Below are 18,973 nucleotides of genomic sequence, written 5' to 3' on the forward strand. Positions count from 1 at the left end.
TCTGATTCCACTCCCCTTTCAGGCAGTGCATTCCAGATCATCATAACTCGCTGGTTCTTTTGCCATTGCACCAAATATTCCTCAGAAATATTATAACGCACTACAGCCTTAGATATATTCATTATTAACTGTTCCTTTCTTTTCCCCTTCATCCCTCATTGACTCGTGCTGGGCTATGTTTTCGTGGGACCTGGTGCTCTCCGGGACCCTGCCCCTGGCCATTGTTTATACGTGAACCTAGACAAGGATTATTGGCAGCTGTTCAACAATGGGGGGCATTACGGCCAAGCCTGATCCTGTCCCTATCGCACATCCATACAGAAACACACTCCAGCAGACACACACATGCCAGCGATCAGAAGTGGGAACCCTGGCTGAGGAACCGAGACCAAATGTAACAGCCCTGTTCCTACCCTGCCTCACTCAGCAGAATAGGAATAGGCTTAGTGCAGTCACCAGATGGTGCAGTTACCCGCATGCTCTGGCCCCTTTTCTAACAGATAAAACAAGAGACCTCTGCAAATGAACCTTCATGTAACACACGCTGATACAATACAATCTCAGCTCTAACATTCATTCCTTACGGTTCTTTCTCCAAAAGATAAGGAAGAACGTGCATTTATATAGCACCTTTTGCAACATCCCAAAGTGTTTCACAACCAATGAAGTACTTTTGAAGTTTACTCACTGTTATAATGTAGGGAAACACGCCAGTCAATTTGTGCACAGCAAGCTCCCACAAACAGCAACAAGATAAATGACCAGTCACTGTGTTTTGGTTGTGGGATAAATATTGGCCAGGACACCTCCCTTGCTCTTCTTCAAATAGTGGCCATGGGATATTTTACATCCGTCCGAGAGGGTAGACGGGGCCTCGGTCGGGACCTCCTTGTGACCTGAACTGGATGTCATGTCCTTCACATTTGCTTCTCCAATCTTTCGAAAGGTGGACTGAGAAATGCTTCAGTGAGATGAGGCCAGATATGAATCGTTAAGCTGCTTCACTGCACAGACAACGTGCAAAGTAACAGTTACAAATTAAATCTCACTTTGATCCAACTAATTACAGAAACCCTCTGTGAGGACCAGGAAATATAATAGATATATGCCACACCATCCATTAATTTTGCCTGGTCAGCCTTCTGATTCTTATTGGCTCTGGGCTTGAGGTGAGTGAGTTTCCTAATGTTAGACCAGGCTCTCTCTTCAGACTTAGCTGCTCACGTATCTCTTCTCTCCTTATTGCTCACTGTCTCCCTGTGTTCACAGGAAGTAGAGGAGAGGAGGGGTCTAATTCCTTCCCCATTCAGGAATTCGCCAGTAGGCCTGTCAACAAAACTGACTAACCCTCTCTCCCAAACCTGACTAAACCTCGTACTGGGTTTGCATGAATAGAAACTATCCCCACATAACAGGGTGGAGATGTTTTGTTGGGTTGTCTGGGGCAAGGTAATGAATTTCTTAATTTCTCCTGTCATTGTGGAGACGTTTATAATTAACACCTCGAGCCCCATTCTGTCTCGGAGGTGGCAGCCTGTGGCGTTTCAAACCTGTGCAAAATCGCTGTTAAAAACAGTGCTTGAAAACGCAACTCATTCCACGGAAAAGATCAAAGATCCCAACATGCGACACTGGGAAGGGAGTGTCTCCTGTTCGGTCCGTGGTCTTTCTGTAGTCTTGATGTGGAGATGCCGGTGATGGACTGGGGTTGACAATTGTAAACAATTTTACAACACCAAGTTATAGTCCAGCAATTTTATTTTAAATTCACAAGTCTAACAGGGACTGTAGTCTCTTGGGGCTATTGGTTCCACTCTTGGCACGACTTGAATGATTCTACTGTTTAAAGTCCTCATCCTTGTTTTCAAATCCCTCCGTGCCTCCCACCCCCACCTCTGTAACGTCCTACAATCCTACAACCCTCAAGCGATCTCTGCGTCTTCCAATTCTGGCCTCTCGCGCATCCCCAATTTTAATCGCTTCACCTTTGGCGGCTGTACCTTCAGCTGCCCAGGCGCTAAGCTCTGGAATTCCCTCCCTAAACCTCTCCACCTCTCTGTCTCTTCCTTTAAGACGCTCCTTGAAACCTACCTCTAAGGCCAAGCTGTCCTAATATGGCTCGGTGTCAAATTTTGTTTGATAACACTCCTGTGAAGCGCCTTGGGACGTTTTACTATGTTAAAGGCGATATATAAATGCAAGTTGTTGTTGAATCATTTTTATAGGGTCACTCTGGTGTTCATCATAATGGTGATGGTACTAATTGCCACACCAAGCAGCTGCGGCCATCTCGACTCATTGCCAGCGTCAGAAAACCTTCCTTATCACAGCACTCTGCTATATCCAGTTCGTACATTGAAGTGAAGTCTAGTGCCATATTATGGGGGAGTTGTGTGCTAACATCTTCACACAAAGGGGAGTGGAAATCTGGAACTCTCTCCCCCAAAAAGCTGTTGAGGCTGGGGGTCAATTGAAAATTTCAAAACTGAGATTGATAGATTTCTGTTGGCCAAGGGTATTAAAGGTTACAGAACCAAGGCGGGTAGATGGAGTTAAGATACAGATCAGCCATGATCTAATTGAATGGCGGATCAGGGCTCGAGGGGCTGATAGGAACAGGAGTAGGCCAAAGGACTAAAGCTGATTGAGTCTGCCCCAAAGAGATATTTCACTTGAGAAATTCATTCCGTCGGTCCAGGCCGGATTCAAACCCAGATCCAGAGGGGGTGTTAAAATAGTGTGCTGTCCCCACAATATCACCAGTGCCCATTAGCAAGGGGAACAAACAGGAAATAAACACCAACTGATGCTGCAAATTAATTCTGAAAGCTGCCCAATTAAATATCTGATTAATGGAAACATCTGCCTAAGATAACATTGAGATAACATTGCCCACTTCCAAGTTTACATATCTTGTAAATGTGCAGAACAAGCTGTTCAGACCAGCTGAACAGTTGAAGTGCAGTTTTGTAGTCCGGTTCAAATGATTTCTGAGCAAAATAGACACAAATGGACAGGGCTCATGTTGCAGATATCGCTCAGCTACAGAACAAGTGTCCAAAATGAATAGTTTTGACGGATTCTTTTAATTCTGCCCCTAAATTCTCTCTTTTCCTGAAGGTATTGAGCTCACCCAAACGGCCATTCATTATGTGCATGTCTAGACAGTGTCTGCTGACAGGCTACTCAAACACACTGTCAGGGATAGAAAACTATAATTATCAGCAGTGACTCGAGATACTGGAACAGAAAAGACCACGAGGAGATTTAATAGAGAATTTAAAAATAAATTATGAAGGATTTTGACAGAATGAATCAGGACAGACTGTTTTCTCTGGATGAGGAGTACAGTAACAAGGAGTTGTCAATATAAAATTATCACTGAGAGTGAGGAGAGAGATTAGAAAAATTTCTTTATGCAGAGGGTTGTTGGACCATGGAATGCTTTGCCCCAGGGAGTGGTTGAAGCAGAGACCATTGCATCTTTTAAGGGAAAATTGGGTAAATATTTGACGCTGCGGAAGATACAGAATTGTGGGGTGAAAGCAGGGCAGTGCGATCAGTTTTGGATTGCTTCAGCAAAAAGCCAGCAGAGACACGAAGGGCCGAATGACCTCCTTCTGTTCTGGGAACCTCTGCGGTTCGATGATAAGGGGGAGGGGAAGATGTCACGGTTGAGCCTGATCCTGTCCCTCACTGGATATCTACACTTTCCAGCAAGGGTCACTAGTTTGCAATCAGTAGCATGAGCCCTGACTAATTCCCCCTTCCCTAGCCCAGCGACACTGAGGCCACCATTAACCCCTCTAATGCTGTATTGCAAGAACCAGGAGCGTGGCATCAAACCTAAAACCCTCTGGTCCGTGCAATTCAGCTACTCTCCGCCATAATCAACCGAGCCATCAGGGACCCTGTACTTTTCAGTTTACAATAACAACTTGCATTTATATAGCGCCTTTAACATCGTAAAATGTCCCAAGGCGCTTCATAGGATCGATTATCAAACAAAATTTGACACCGAGCCACATAAAGAGATTTTAGGACACATGACCAAAAGCCTGGTCAAAGAGGTAGGTTTTAAGGAGGGTCTTAAAGAAGGAGAGAGAGGTAGAGAGCCGGAGAGGTTTAGAGAGGGAATTCCAGAGCTTAGGGCCTGGGCAGCTGAAGGCACGGCTGCCAATGTTGGGACGAAGGAAATCGGGGATGCATAAGAGGCCCTAATTGGAGGAACGCAGAGATCTCGGAGGGTTGTAGGGCTGGAGGAGGTTACAGAGGTATGGAGGGACGAGGCCATGGAGGGATTTGAACAAACTTAGTTTCAAAGTTTGAATTTACAAGTTGTTGAGTTGGCCATAAGGGGATGTCAGGCCGATATAATATTGATTCTGTCAGAAAAACATTCCAGATGAATCATTTTGCAACAACTTCACTGTATAATGAGTCAGACACTCGTTGCAGTGACCTGTTGCTGTGATTCCGTGCGCACTGGCCACTCAAAGGGAACACGAACAATTGCAATTAAATCATGTGACAGTAAAGTGGCAGTGAAGTGTGTGTACATGTTTATTATTTTCAGTGCAATAAACAAATGCCCGTCAGAGTAGAAACTGATAACAAGAAGGAGCGAGAGAGAGAGAGAGTTTGGAACCAGATGTGGCGGCAGAGGTGTGTTGCGGGGTTTGCCTACACCGTGAGTTAACAAACCCAGCCGTCTCACCACAGGGCAATGCTGAGTGCAAGGCTGGCACTGCCTCAATTGCAGGTGGAAAACTCAGAGGGCAAATCGTCCCTTGCAGATCTCACTCGCCCACTAGCCATTGGATGAATCAGAGAGAATGGTTCCCTCAATCCTATTAGATGGTCTGTGGGCAGATCTCATCCTTTTCAAGCTTTGATTTATAAAAATATTCCCTTTAACATTATTCAGCCTCCTAGTATTAAAGGCAGTGCTTGACCAATTATAACTAAAAGAATTCACTTTTTAAAAAAAAACACAGACCAATTTTGCAAGACACCAAAGTTGAAAAGCGAAGATTGGGTAAATCAGGCAGCAGCAGTTGGGCGACACCAAGTTTGGGTTTTTGAAAAGTCTGTGGATACTGTAGTTCCTGCATTTCTACCGTGTGTTGTCATGACACGGTGGGGTGGGGGACTTATCCACTCCTTTTCCCACCCCGATCTGACCTACTGCAATTTTAAGTTGCAGGTGGCAGGGACGCTCGCTCCAAAACCGGCGCGTCCTCTTTAAATATGTAGATTGGGCTCCGATGACATCGTCAGGACCCGATCTGCTATTTTAACCTGAGGCCTGAGCGGGGGAATGGGAGCACTGGCAGCTTCTCCGCCAAGCTAGACCTGCCGGGAGCAGCAGCCGGGGCAAGGTTTCCTTGTGAGCCAAGAGGGGCAGGGGTGTGCTCCTCCGGGCCCCACAAAGAAGCCTCGGGCCTCCCCTGCCCCAGACTCCCCCTGACCGGGACCCGTCTCCTGAAGCACTTACCTTGTGCCGGGGACCGTTCCCCTGGGTCGCCGGTGGTAGCCTCCTGCCCCCTGATCTTATTGGCCGGGCGGCCACTTCCCGCCGACTCCCCCGGCTGTTTTGGTCGTCAAGTGGCATGCTGTCGCAGTTTGGCCGTTAGAATCGATTGAGCCTCCCAGTTACCGCTCCCGGACGGGCAGCCGCTCGCTAGGCTGCGTTCCCGCCCATGCCCGGTAGTTAAAATCGAGCCCAATGCAATGCTTTTAAAGTGCGGTGACTGTTAAGTAGAGAAGAATGAGAGGTAAGGAGCCCCACAAATTTGAGATTTTGGAAATGAGCAATTTAGAGTAGGAGCTGGTACAATAAATCTTGACACAGCGAGAATGCAAGGAGGAGGAAAAGCACTTAGGTCAGCTTTTTATCCCGTGATTCCTACAATTCGCGTAATTTACAAGTTCTATCGCCTACACTTGTCTCTCTTCGGGTGAAAAGAATTTTGATGAGCTGCATCTTGCAGCTCCCTCTCTGAAAATAAACTTATCGATTCCACAATATCTCCACAACTGGTTAATTTTCCTCCATTCCAACAAACCCAAGGCTCTCATCAGCAATCTGACCTGTAGGTGACCTCACCATTCATTTCAAGAATGCACAGCAATTACATCTATTTTACATGCTGTAATGTTTTGTGTCCTAATAAAACAGTATACCCTCTGACTTAGTAAACAGCAACATAGGAGATCCAGTAACACACATTCGGTATAAAAAAAAACCAACTTATAGCATTTATATATCGCCTTTCAGGTCCCTAGAGTGTCCCAAAGCGCTTCATAGCCATTGAAGTTTACTCACCATTGTTATGTGGGCAAAGACTGTGACAAATTTGCACACAGGCCCCACAAACAGAAAACGAGATAGATGTTTTACTGATGTTGGTTGAGGAATGAATATTGGCCAGGACACCGGGGGAACTCCCCATGCTCTTCTTTGAAATAGTGCCATGGAATCTTTTACATCCGCCCGAACAGGCAGGCGGGGCCTTGAATTAAAGTTTCACCTGACAACCTCCCGCAGTGCTGAACTCCCTTCGCAATGCACTGAAGCGTTAGTCTAAATTATGTGCTCGAGTGTCTGGAGTGCGGCTTGGACCCACATATAAAACCTCTGCTTTTGTCACACTTGTGATTTTGAAGGGCAGAAAAGAGAGAATAGAATAGGGAAAAGAAGAAAAAAAAGAGTGATGAGGAGAGAAGATATGAGAAAGAAGTGAGGAGAGAGAAGGTTGAGAGAACACAACGAAGAGAAGACGAGATGAGAAAGGAAGAAGAAAACAGAGAGGAAAAAGAAAGGCGAGCGAAGAGGGGAGAAAGGAAACAGAGAAAGGAAGAGAAGGAAAGAGAAAAAAAAAGAGGGGGAGAGAGAAAAGAGATTAGAGAGAAACTAAAGAAAAGGAGGGAGAGTAAAAGAGAGAGAAAAAAAGGGAGGAAAGAATGCCTCCCAGGACATCCTGGAGCACTTTGTATATAATGAATTCCTTTGATGGGAGTCACTATTAATATGTAGTCAAATGCGACTGTCAACTTGCATACAGCAAGACCCCACAAATAGCAATGAGATGAATGGATAGATAACGTGTTTTTGGTTGAGGGATGAATGTCGAGGGACTTTGGGAGAATTCTCCTCTTTTCTTTGAAAGGATCTTTTAAGTCCACCTGAACAGGGAGGTAGGACTTGATCAGTCAGCAGTGTACTTGAGAGTCAGGCTAGTTTCACATGCTCAGGTACCAGAGTGGGACTTGAACCAACGACCTTCTGAATCAGAGGCAAGAGTCCTATCAACCGAGTCAAGCCGACACCTCTAGTAATCTGCAGCAATCAGGTTAATGCAGGTGGGGCAACCTTTAACCCCTCAGGTATGCAGCTCTGCAAAGATAGAATATAGAAAAAGTGCAGCTTTGGGATCGCAGGGGGCAATCGCTATTATTGCAGGGAGCGAAAAAACAGTTCAATAAAAAACCAAAAGTGTAACAACTCCATTTTTCTTCTGCAGTAATTGAAACGCACAGAGCAAACAACCTCCCTCTACAGAAAATCCATATTTTCCATTACTTCTCCACTAATGAGAGAGCTCTAAACATTGTTAGCTAGTCCGGAGGCCGTGCTGTACCAGAGAGCATCTCAATGAGGAATCAGTGTTCTTTCATTCGTTCTATCAATTACTGACGGCTACATGAAGTAGGGATTTATTTCTGTTAAAATCTTCAAATAAGACAGATCCAATTTAGCTGAAAACAGTTACATAGGAACAAGAGTAGGCCATGCAGCCCCTCGAGCCTGTTCCGCCATTCAATTAGATCATGGCTGATCTGTATCTTAACTCCGCCTTGGTTCTGTAACCCTTAATATCCTTGCCTAACAAAAATCTATCAATCTCAGTTTTGAAATTTTCAATTCACCCCCAGACCCAACAGCTCTTTGGAGGAGAGAGTTCCAGATTTCCACTCCCCTTTGTGTGATGCTTCCTGACATCACCCCCCGAACGGCATAGCTCGAATTTTATGGTTATGCCCCCTTGTCCTGGACTACCTCAAAGTTAGTTTTCACAATAAGGCCTGTCAATGAGATCGGGCTTGGGTAGAGAACAGTACTGTAGGGGGAAGAGCTACTCAAGGCTTAGGTGGGTGGGAATTGGCATCCTCCTTTTCATTCCTATATGTCAGTCAGGAGCTGATAGTCATTTCCCTAACTCAATTTTGGCCACGTGCTTAGCAGAGCACAGGCACTACTGGGATAAAGGTCATTTTATCTTTTGCATTCAGCGTCAAAAAGGAGCCAGTTCACACTCTGTCAATGCAGTGGTTTGATGACATCACTCGAGTGCCAATCAGGGCCTCCATGTGACCCGGTCTCTACAGGAGATGTGGCACTGTGCTATACATTACCGTTCATCATTCTAAAAACTTTGAGGGAGAGACATAATAAAGGGAAGAACTTTGCATTGCGATCATCTCTCTTCACAACACTGTTATCCAGGAGGTGAATTTGACCTGGAAAGCTTCACTCTCCAAATAGTCTCAGGTGAGAGAAAAAAAAACTGTAAACGTGGAAAATCTGAAATTAAAAACAGCAATTGCTGGAAATACGCAGCAGGTGCATCAGCATCTGAACAAAGGAGAGAGAGGGTTAACGTTTGGAGCAAAGACCCTACATCAACTGGTTTTTATCACCAATGATTACCAATGAGAGTGAAAAACAAAGCAACTCATCTGCTTGCAAATAACATCAGTGTGTTTGTCTCTCCATCTCCAATCCTTTGTTTACACCACTCCTTTCTTTCTGCATCGGATTATTTGCTACTTGTTGCAGTTCCTCTCCACCCCAACGACAAACCCCACGCGGCCCGATATTTTGGTTTCACCCTCCTTTCACGTTATATTTCACCCATCGACACGCAAGCAGCAGAAAAGGGAAAAGCTATTGTGCAAGAGAGGACAGGAGGACAGGGCAGTCAGGACATTGGTGGCCATATAGTTGAGCACCTGGGATTGGCCTTTGAAGTCCCATTTACCGCCCATGTCCCCACATTGGCTGTGGCCTCCCTTCAAGAACAGAAACAAATTTGGACTCGAGTTTGGGACCTCTAGTCTACATGGAAAAATAAAGACATTGGAGTTGAACAGGCCCAATTTCCTTTTCATACGTTAAATGACTCGTATTATAACCTAGGGAAAGTGCATCAGCACTCAAATATTATGGTGATAATTACAACTACCATTTTACGCTCTCACGTCCCTCACCCACTCAATGTGGTTTCAGCCTCTGACACCATTCCTCTAAACCTAACCAGATTGAGACAACAACTTGCATTTATGTAGCGTAGAAAAATATCCCAAAGCATTTCACAGAGGTGTTAACAAAAAACGGATGCTGAGCCAAAGGAGGAGATATTAGGAAAGATGACGGACTGACGGATGGTCCAGGACCAAGAGAACGCCCCTGCTCCTCTTCCAATTATTCTATGGGATCTATTACGTCTCAGTGCCTCAGTTTAATTTCTCATCTGAAGGATGGCGCCTCCGACAATGAGGTACACCCTCAGTACTGCACTGGAGTGTCAGCATAGAATTGAAAAGCAGAGAAGTTACGTTAAACTTGTATAGAACCTCGGTTAGAACCTTGGTTAACCAACTGTACACAGCTCTGGTCTCCATATTACAAAATCGATATAGAGGCACTGGAGAAGGTACAAAAAGAATTTACAAGGATGACACCAGAACTGAGAGGTTATAACTATCAGGAAAGATTGAACAGGCTGAGGCTCTTTTCTAGAAAAGAGAAGGATGAGAGGTGACCTAATAGAGATCTTTAAAATTATGAAGGGGTTTGATAGGATAGATGTAGAGAAAATGTTTCCGCTTGTGGGGGAGTCCAAAACCAGGGGTCATAAATATAAGACAGTCACTAATAAATCCAATAAGGAATTCAGGAGAAACTTTACCCCGAGAGTGGTACAAATGTGGATCTCGCTACCACTTGGAGTAGTTGAGGCAAATAGCATAGATGCATTTAAGGGGAAGCTAGATAAGCACATGAGGGAGAAAGGAATAGAAGATTATGCTGATAGGTTTAGATGAAGCAGGGTGGGAAGAGGCTCATGTGGAGCATAAACACCGGCACAGATCAGTTGGGCCAAAAGCCCAGTTTCTGTGCTGTAAATTCTATGTAATATGTGGTCCAGTCTGGAGTAGGGCTTGAGCATAAGACCTTCTGACTCAGAGGCGAGAGAGCTACCAGTGAGCCATGGCTGATATGCTTCCACAGGCCATCTGCACCCTCCCCACCCTCTTTGCAATCGGGTAATCTCTAACTCACTGAAAGCAATGCCATGGACGATGTATTAATAGGTCAAAATAATTCAACGTTAAAATTTCAGTGCAGTGTTGCTGGACTTTGAATGATGGAGATTAAATTTACTGACATAATCCAAGATGGTAGTGGCGGTGGTCAGGATTACCACAACAGGGATTATGTGGACCAGTTACCAAAATCAATAACCACCATGGTGTACGCACATCTTATAATTCAATATCATGGTCGGGTCAATGCCCTTTTCATTGCACTTTTTAAAATAAAGTCAATGAAACAAGAAATGGTGATGACATTATGAGAATCAACAGGTGCTCAGTGAAAATGAACATGTGTAATTAATGTTCTGAGTGTATCGAGGACAAGTGCAACTCAATCACAATCAATCACAGCACTGCTATTAATTCAGTAGTGAGCTACTGAAGACCTTCACTCTTAAATATAATGTGCAGCTACAACAAACTACACAAATCCTGGTTCTGGTTGAATATCAATAGAATTCTAATTACACATACTGCTCCACATAATAGAGCCCTAGACTGCTTTTATGATATATCATTAAAACAACCTAAACTTCTCCAGTTGTATTGTAACAGAAACAGGACTTGCTGCAGAAATGCTGATTTATCGACATATTAGTGGTTCTAGAGAACATTATGCAATTGTGCCTGACTGCACGCGATCAAGTTTGAACATATAATGTTCAGTCAATAGTTCCAATGGTCTAATTTTAAACATCAGGGGCAGGGCAGGGCAGTAATACAATGACCTGGGGTTCAAACAGGCTGCGTCACATAATGGTGAGGCATAGGGTCATACACAGTTTCCCCACATGGAGCTCTCACCTGCACCACTGTGGGAACGAACCAACAAGATAAGTCCTTCCTTATAAAGATGAAAAACTGGTGGCAGTGCTATCAGTGCCAGTTGTAGCTCTCAGTTGCCGACCTCTCCCACGTGGCCGACTGGAAATGTTGAATGACACTTCATGAGAAGGGAAAAATAGCTTAATAACTTACATAATGCTTTTAATGTAATAAAATGTCTCCAAAGTGCTTTATGGGAGGTCAAAGGGCGCCAAGTGGAATGGAGAGAATAGGCTATGAGAGACAACTAAAGGTATGGGTGAAGAGATAGGTTTTGGCCAGGCTTTTGAGGGTGGGGACGAGAGGTGGTCAGGTGGAAGGGTACATGAAGAGTGTTGAGTGCGGGAGTGGGGCAGGTATGGTGGATAAAGCCTCTGCAGCTGACAGAGGAATGGGGTTTGGATGGTCAGATAAACCACGCAATGGACCAGAGTCAAGAGAGTGCTGTGAGCATCCTGGAAGGTCCAGCTACAAAAAATAGCAGAAGTAGGGTGGACTGAGTCATGAAGGCTTTTGAAAATGAAGGCAAGGATTATAAAGTCAGTGCACCAAGGGGCAGGGAACTTAGAGGTCAGAGAGGGCAGGACGTGATAGGAGGTGCAGAACACAGTTTAGGATAGTATATAAGTTTCAAAGTTTTGAATGAGGTTGAAGCTTGGGAGACTAGTGAGGAGAGCATTCAAGAACTCAAATCTTGAAATGTTAAAGGCGTTGATAAGGATTTGGGCAGCAATGAGTGTTGACAACACTGAATAAATTCTGAATACAATTCACCCATTATTTCCACAATTTGAAAAGTTCATCAGGCTAATTATGTCTTGCACAACAAGAGCTAGACTGAACTGATGCAATGAATTCATGTGTACATTTAAAATTTAGAACCATTCGTCATTTGCAACACGAAGTGATAACTTTTAAATAAAGTTTGAGTGAAATGAATACAATGATCTATCTTTTTTTTAAAAAAAGGCCTCAAAATTAAGTACTAAACAGGTTTTAAGAGAAAACTTGCAAATGATATTTAAAGTGTCATTTATTTTTATCGCATTTGTGCTGAAGTAATTCCACAGTTGGACTAGGTGCTGAGGGACATTTAATAATTCTTCAGACAGTACTGGCTCTCTCCCTTTGTAGTCTTTACAAACTTTCTATGCCAGTATTCAGGTGACGCAGGCAATTGTTTTCCCTAGAATCCCCATTACCTAGTGTACAATATTGATCTGACAGTAGTGGAAAAGAAAGGCATAAACACTCATCAAATGCAATATATTTAATGACCTGTAGGCACCACACACACTCATATGCACAGACGCATATACACACACACAAATTTTCCCGATTTAAAAATGATCAATTCAGCTACATCATTAAATAAATTTAAAACAGAAACAGACAGTTTCCTAGAAGTAAAGGGAATTAGGGGTTACGGGGAGCGGGCAGGAAATTGGACATGAAGCTGAGTTCGGATCGGTCAAGGCCCTGTGGGTGGCGGAGCGGGCCCAGGGGCTGAGTGGCCGGGTCCTGCTCCTACTTTTTGTGTTCTTTAGATTTGAGGTTAGGATCAGATCAGCCATGATCTTATTGAATGGCGGAGCAGGCTCGAGGGGCCGATTGGCCTACTCCTGCTCCTATTTCTTATGTTCTTATGTTGCAAATGACGAATGGTTCTAAACTTTTATAATAAATGTACATAAGAAAGCATTGTATTAGGCAGTCTAGCTCTTGTGCAATACACAGTTAGCCTGATAAACTTTTCAAATTGAGGAAATAATGGGTGATTTGTATTCAGAATTTATTCGGTGTTTTTAACATTCACTGCTATCTAAACTTTTGTCCACGTCTCCAACATCTCGAGATTTGAGTTCTTGAATGCTTTCCTCGCCAGTCTCCCAAGCTTCACTCTCATCCAGAACTTTGATATTTGTATCCTACCCGAAACTGGGTTCTGCACGCCTATCACCTCCTGTCCTCGCTGTCTATATATATGCACACACACACACAACACATATTCGTATATTCTCCACAAAAGGAATTGCAAGTGCACTCTGGAAAAGACTGCTGTTTTCAGTAAACAGGATTCAGCACATTATCAAAGTCTCCTTCAGCGATCAATCACATTCAGTCCCATGAGTTTAGAACTGACGCAGTTCTGCCCCCCGGTGTGGCTATTTCTCCATGATATGCTGAGGATGTGTTTTTATACCGAGACAATGAACGTATGGTTGCCATAGATAATGACAGGATTATTAATAATTTCACAAAGCTGTGATAACCGATATACAAAAGATGTCTCACCAGCAAGACCTGATGTTTCTGTCTCATGAAAGAACTATTTATAATTTACAATTGCTGGAGGCATGAATTGGTCTTGAGACTTCCATCTTAATTACAGAATGCCCAGAACTCAAGAGATGTTTAGTAATCTCTACTTCATACTACCTCCATGTAGAGCCCAAACCTCCGAACAAGTGTTTGCTATGTGTGAGTGATCAGCTATTGATCCTGTGTCTAGTAAAACAATCCATCATATCCACATTATAAACTGCAACCAGTAGTGCGAGTGTGCAGTCGGCAAGATCAGAATTATACTGTGGCCTGTGAATTGCTCTCTGCCCGTCGGGCAGAAAGGTTCAAGGATTTCCCGACATTCACCTGACGAAAGAGGAAGCCTCCGAAAGCTTGTGATTTTCAAATAAAATTGTTGGACTATAACTTGGTGTTGTAAGATTGTTTACATTTGTCTTCCCCCAAGCAGTGCCCAGAATGAGAAACTCTCAGCACAGCACAAACCTACAGCCCAGTGCAATATTTATTAGAGTAAGCCAAAACCAATCGCATTATTCTTTGGAACAGTGGTAAATAGTTTACAATTGATTTGACTTCAAATTTAAAAAAAAATAACTTACTGTGCGACAGATTCATTTAGTCAGCAGCTTTTAAAATAAGTTTGATTTACATTAGGTTGACAGTGATGGTAGGGTTGGTGCTGAGCTCGTCCTTTTTAGGAAGGCTAAGCAAGGAAAATACTAAACAATAATTGGATAGCTTCACTAATAGCAATAGCTACTCACACATTTTGGGAGCAGATTTTGCTTTTGTTGCACTTGGGCAGAAAGGATTGCCAGGGCTTGGCACATAAAATAAAGTCAGGTGGGGAGGATTGCACACCTGTAACAGAGCCCGCACAATCATTTAAATGGATGGACAGCCTCTGCCACACACGTGCAACCCTCCCCACTCAATTTTCCTTTGTGCACTGTGCCCAAACACAAAACAGGAAATTCTGCTCTTTTCAGTCTAACATTCCAGTCTAATCCTGTTCATTCAAAGTTGTTTTTTTTTTAGGTAAACAGCACAGGAAGCTTTTTTTTTTGCACAACATCAGACCTTATTTCATCTGCACAAGTGCAATTTGGACAGCACTGTATTTTATAGTTATATGATTAAGCTACCAATAAAGTCCAGAAACGCTGCTAATGCACCACCTAGTGACAGGAAACGGTAATATTCACCATAACTAGTTTGGTGATACGAAGTCTCAATTTTAAAAAAATCAATTAAGAGTGCACACCATTGAGAAGCAAATACTGGTGCACATTTTTACATTTGCCGCTCTTGTACGAAATGGGACTCTACACTCCATAGTGGAAAGGCAAGATCAGGACACACTGTGTTAATGCCGACAAGTTCACATTCCGCCTCAGTGACGTGAAAAAGACTTGCATTTATATAGCGCCTTTCACAACCTCATGACTTCCCAAAGCGCTTTACAGCCAATGAAGTACTTTTGAAGTGTAGTGACTGTTGTAATGTTGGAAACGTGGCAGGCAATTTACACACAGCAATGTCCCACAAACAGCAATGAGATTAATGACTAAATAATCTGTTTTTAGTGATGTCGGTTGAGGGATAAATATTGCCCAGGACACCGTGGAGAACTCCAACGCTCTTCTTCCAATAGTGCTGTGGGATCTTTTATGTCCACTTGAGAGGGCATACAAGACCTTGGTTTAACGTCTCACTCATAATACCTCCGACAGTGCAGCACTCCCTCAGTACTGCACTGGTGTGAGGCTAGATTTTTTTTAAACTGACTAATCTATAAAAAGAATGGATGCAGGTGACCAGCAATGTGCTGACCTTGCAGTTTGAATTAAAAGACATTATAATGGTCTCCTGGAAGAAGGTCAGAAGATTTTCACAGTTCAAAAGGGAACAAACATCCATAAACTTATAGTCCCAGACCAGAACAAGAGAGCCAAAGAATTGCACAACTATCCCACAGCATGGAATTAAGGATTGCTAGTAAACTGAATTTCCCACTCTTAAGTGGCATGAGAAATGGAAGCTTATAAGCTTTGGAAATCAAAATATTTGGTAACATGCATGAACTTTATTGTTAGATTTCCTTCCCTTGTAGGTGAAGATCCCATGGCACCAGCTAAAGAGCAGATGGTAATGGGGCAGGCTAATGGTAATGGTGCTGACTGTTCAGTGTCAGGGCCAGGTTTGAGTCCTAATCCACTCAGTTCACAATCTGAATCACACCCAACACACCCCATAAAAATGCATCCTTTCATAGGATTACTTCTATTAAATACCTCTAAATAAATAATGAAAAATCAACCACATTTTGAATATGGGAATGTGCCTGCTCTGTGCAAAAGCAACAGTGACATTTGTGTGGCAACTAAAGTTCACCAGCACAGGACAGCCACCATTGTGGCTTTATTGTGTTCTGGAGTCGGGTCACAACCTGAACCCAGAGCTATGCTGTCACTTTAGCATCATTGTGCACCCAAAACCAATTTTCCATTTTGGACCTAAAAAGGATAGGTCAGAGTATTTTCTAAATGGTGAAAAGCTCGAAACAGTGGAGGTCCAAAGAGACTTAGGGGTCCATGTATATAGATCATTAAAATTTCATGGGCAAGAAAATAATCAAAAAGGCTAATGGAATGCTGGCATTTATATCTAGAGTACTAGAATACAAGGGGATAGAAGTTATGCTACAGCTTTACAAAGCCCTGGTTAGACCACACCTGGAGTACTGTGTTCAGTTCTGGGCACTGCACCTTACGAAGGATATATTGGCCTTGGAGGGAGAGCAGCGTAGATTTACTAGAATGATACCTGGACTCCAAGGGTTAAATTACGAGGAGAGATTACACAAACTAGGGTTGTAGTCCCTGGAATTTAGAAGATTAAAGGGTGATTTGATCAAAGTTTTCAAGATATTAAGGGGAACTGATAGGGTAGATAGAGAGAAACTATTTCCGCTGGTTGGGGAGTCTAGGACTAGGGGACATAGCCTAAAAATTAGAGCCAGGACTTTAGGGAGTGAAGTTAGGAAACACTTCTAGAAGTTTGGAACTTTCTTCTGCAAACGGCAGTTGATGCTAGCTCAATTGTTAATTTTAAATCTGAGATCGATAGATTGTTGTTAACCAAAGGTATTAAGGGATATGGGGCTAAGGCGGGTATAGAGCTAAGGCAAGGTATACGGAGTTAGGTCACAGATCAGCCATGATCTCACTGAATGGCGGAACAGGCGCAAAGGGCTAAATGGCCTCCTCCTGTTCCTATTGTGAAAGTATAACTACAGACTTAGATGCATTAATACAGCCACCATTTAAAAAAAATCTTTGATTTTATCTTTCCTTTTGGGTTCCCCCTCCCTCTCAAGTCCTATTAAATCCACTGTTGCCTAGTTGAGGTCAACTACACTGAGCAGTTATTAGGGTCTATAAAAGGCATGCTTGGATCGACCTCTGACCACCCCTCTTTTTTTTGACGAACTAAAGCAGAAAACAAGACCACACATACTGGAGTTTTCTTTCACGAACTCGTGTTTATTTGAATAACTTATTGCACGATGGAACATCTGAAGTGCTCATTTCAGTTCTGGAGCACAACACCATCACCGTATCTGTGCATCAACCATACATCGGTGCCGTCTCATGGAAATCAGACAGTGACATTAGCTGCTGTGGACCCATTGGACAGCAACTGAGAGCCAGAACAGCGAAAGCTTACTCGCTGAAAGATCTTCCGACGAACAGCTTTAGATATTTTCAAGTCCAAATTCAATATGTTATACATTAAAATAGCAACAGCTTCTAACCAAGACATTTTTTTTTGGTTGGGCTTTATAACTTAAATCAATTGATTTGATTTAAGGATTAATCAATCAATCATCTTGGCTAAACAGTCAGATCTTGGGATCAAGCAGATTCTTGATTTGAAAAGGATTCCAAGTATCATCATCATAGCAGGATCACAATATACATCACACGTACGAGCAGGTTCATTTGTTTTTTTTTTGGAATTAAAATATTAACATCCACAATCTGAAAATGGTTTTAAGAAATCAATGAAGGGCAAGCAAAGTATTCAGGTGTGATTTAGCTTTCACCCGGCAAGAAATTTGAAGGAGATTATCGGAATCAATAATATAAAAAAAGGATGTGATGATTTCCCTCTTCCCCAAAATCAAATTCAGAAACAGAAACTATTTTTAAAAGTCTTTATTTTGTTCAAAGATTCAAGTTTCTCTCTTCCACACCAGGGCACCCTCATTAGTGTGGGGGCATGGGCAACTGGGCAATCCAAGGTACAAACAGGCTGCGCTACATGATGATCTACCAGTTGACGGTACAAACGACTAGTCACCCTCTTCGCCAATCTCATGCCCAAGATGTGGCAGCTGGATTCAAATGCCAGGATGCCTAAGGCTCTGATTTTAAGATTGACTCACTTAAATCAAAGATAGGCCAATGTCATATGAAAAAGAGTGGGAGACTGGCCTGTTTGTTATAAGGAAACACTTCCATTTTGACAGAAATCAAAGTACAAACTCTGAATGAGTCACTTTCTATTACAACCCCTCAAAAAAGGAAAGGCAAACCTGAACAGAATGCTCATTATTAACCCGTGGAAACATTCAGTATTGCTCAAAATTGGCATGTACAGACCAGTTATGTGTCAATATGGTGGGAACCTCCACACAAACTTATTTAGAAAACCCTGTTGCCTTTCCAGTAGCTTCAGAAAGGTCATCAGGGAAGCTAAACACTGAATGCGATGAACTGCCCCCACACCGTGTAAATTTCTTTGACAGATGCCATGGGCATGGTTTTAGCTTGGAGCCAGGAACCCAGCGCGTGCATAGACATTCGTGTGGGGAGCCCGGGAGTCAAGTGTGTGCGTCGCATTCTGCGGTCGCAACTCAATTGAAGGTAAGTATTTGTGCTTCCGGGTTTCCCACTTGCTAGGCAGCCAGATTGAGAAGCTGGCTGCCTGTCGGGAGGGAAATGAACCTCAAATCGGAGAGAGGAGAAGGAGGGAGAGAGAGATTGTGGGCTGTGGAAGAATTCGGGGGGTTGGGGTTGGGGGTCGGCCGATCGCGGGGGTCCTCTCACGCCAGGCACTCCTGCTCATTCTGGCCCATGAGCAGCACTATAAAGGCACTCATCTCATGGAATTGGCCCTTCCCTTCTGCTTGATGTGAATCCGAAGTGATAGGAAACCCAAACACACAAGGTTAAATTTGTTTTACATTAATAATACACAAAAAATTAAGTGCCTCAACTATTGCAATGAGGTACATTACCCCTTTAAGTATCAGCCCGCCGCCTTAAAGTGGGGACGGGACTTCTGGGTTTCTGTTGTGCGCATGCATCCTAACATGCCTGGGTTAAACCCAGAAGTGGGCGGGTTGGAGCCGGGCTGCGGTCCCGCTGAAGAAATCAACAATTTTTACTAC

At 43.4% G+C, this 18,973-nt stretch overlaps 1 protein-coding gene across 1 annotated transcript in view; it reads right to left on the reverse strand.

Annotated features, from left to right (window-relative positions):
- usp20 (ubiquitin specific peptidase 20) overlaps positions 1–18,973 on the reverse strand; it is a 105,494-nt gene that overhangs the window by 33,214 nt on the left and 53,307 nt on the right. The window lies entirely within an intron of this gene.

The sequence above is a fragment of the Heptranchias perlo genome, chromosome 31 (assembly GCF_035084215.1).
Source record: "Heptranchias perlo isolate sHepPer1 chromosome 31, sHepPer1.hap1, whole genome shotgun sequence".
NCBI lineage: Eukaryota > Metazoa > Chordata > Chondrichthyes > Hexanchiformes > Hexanchidae > Heptranchias > Heptranchias perlo.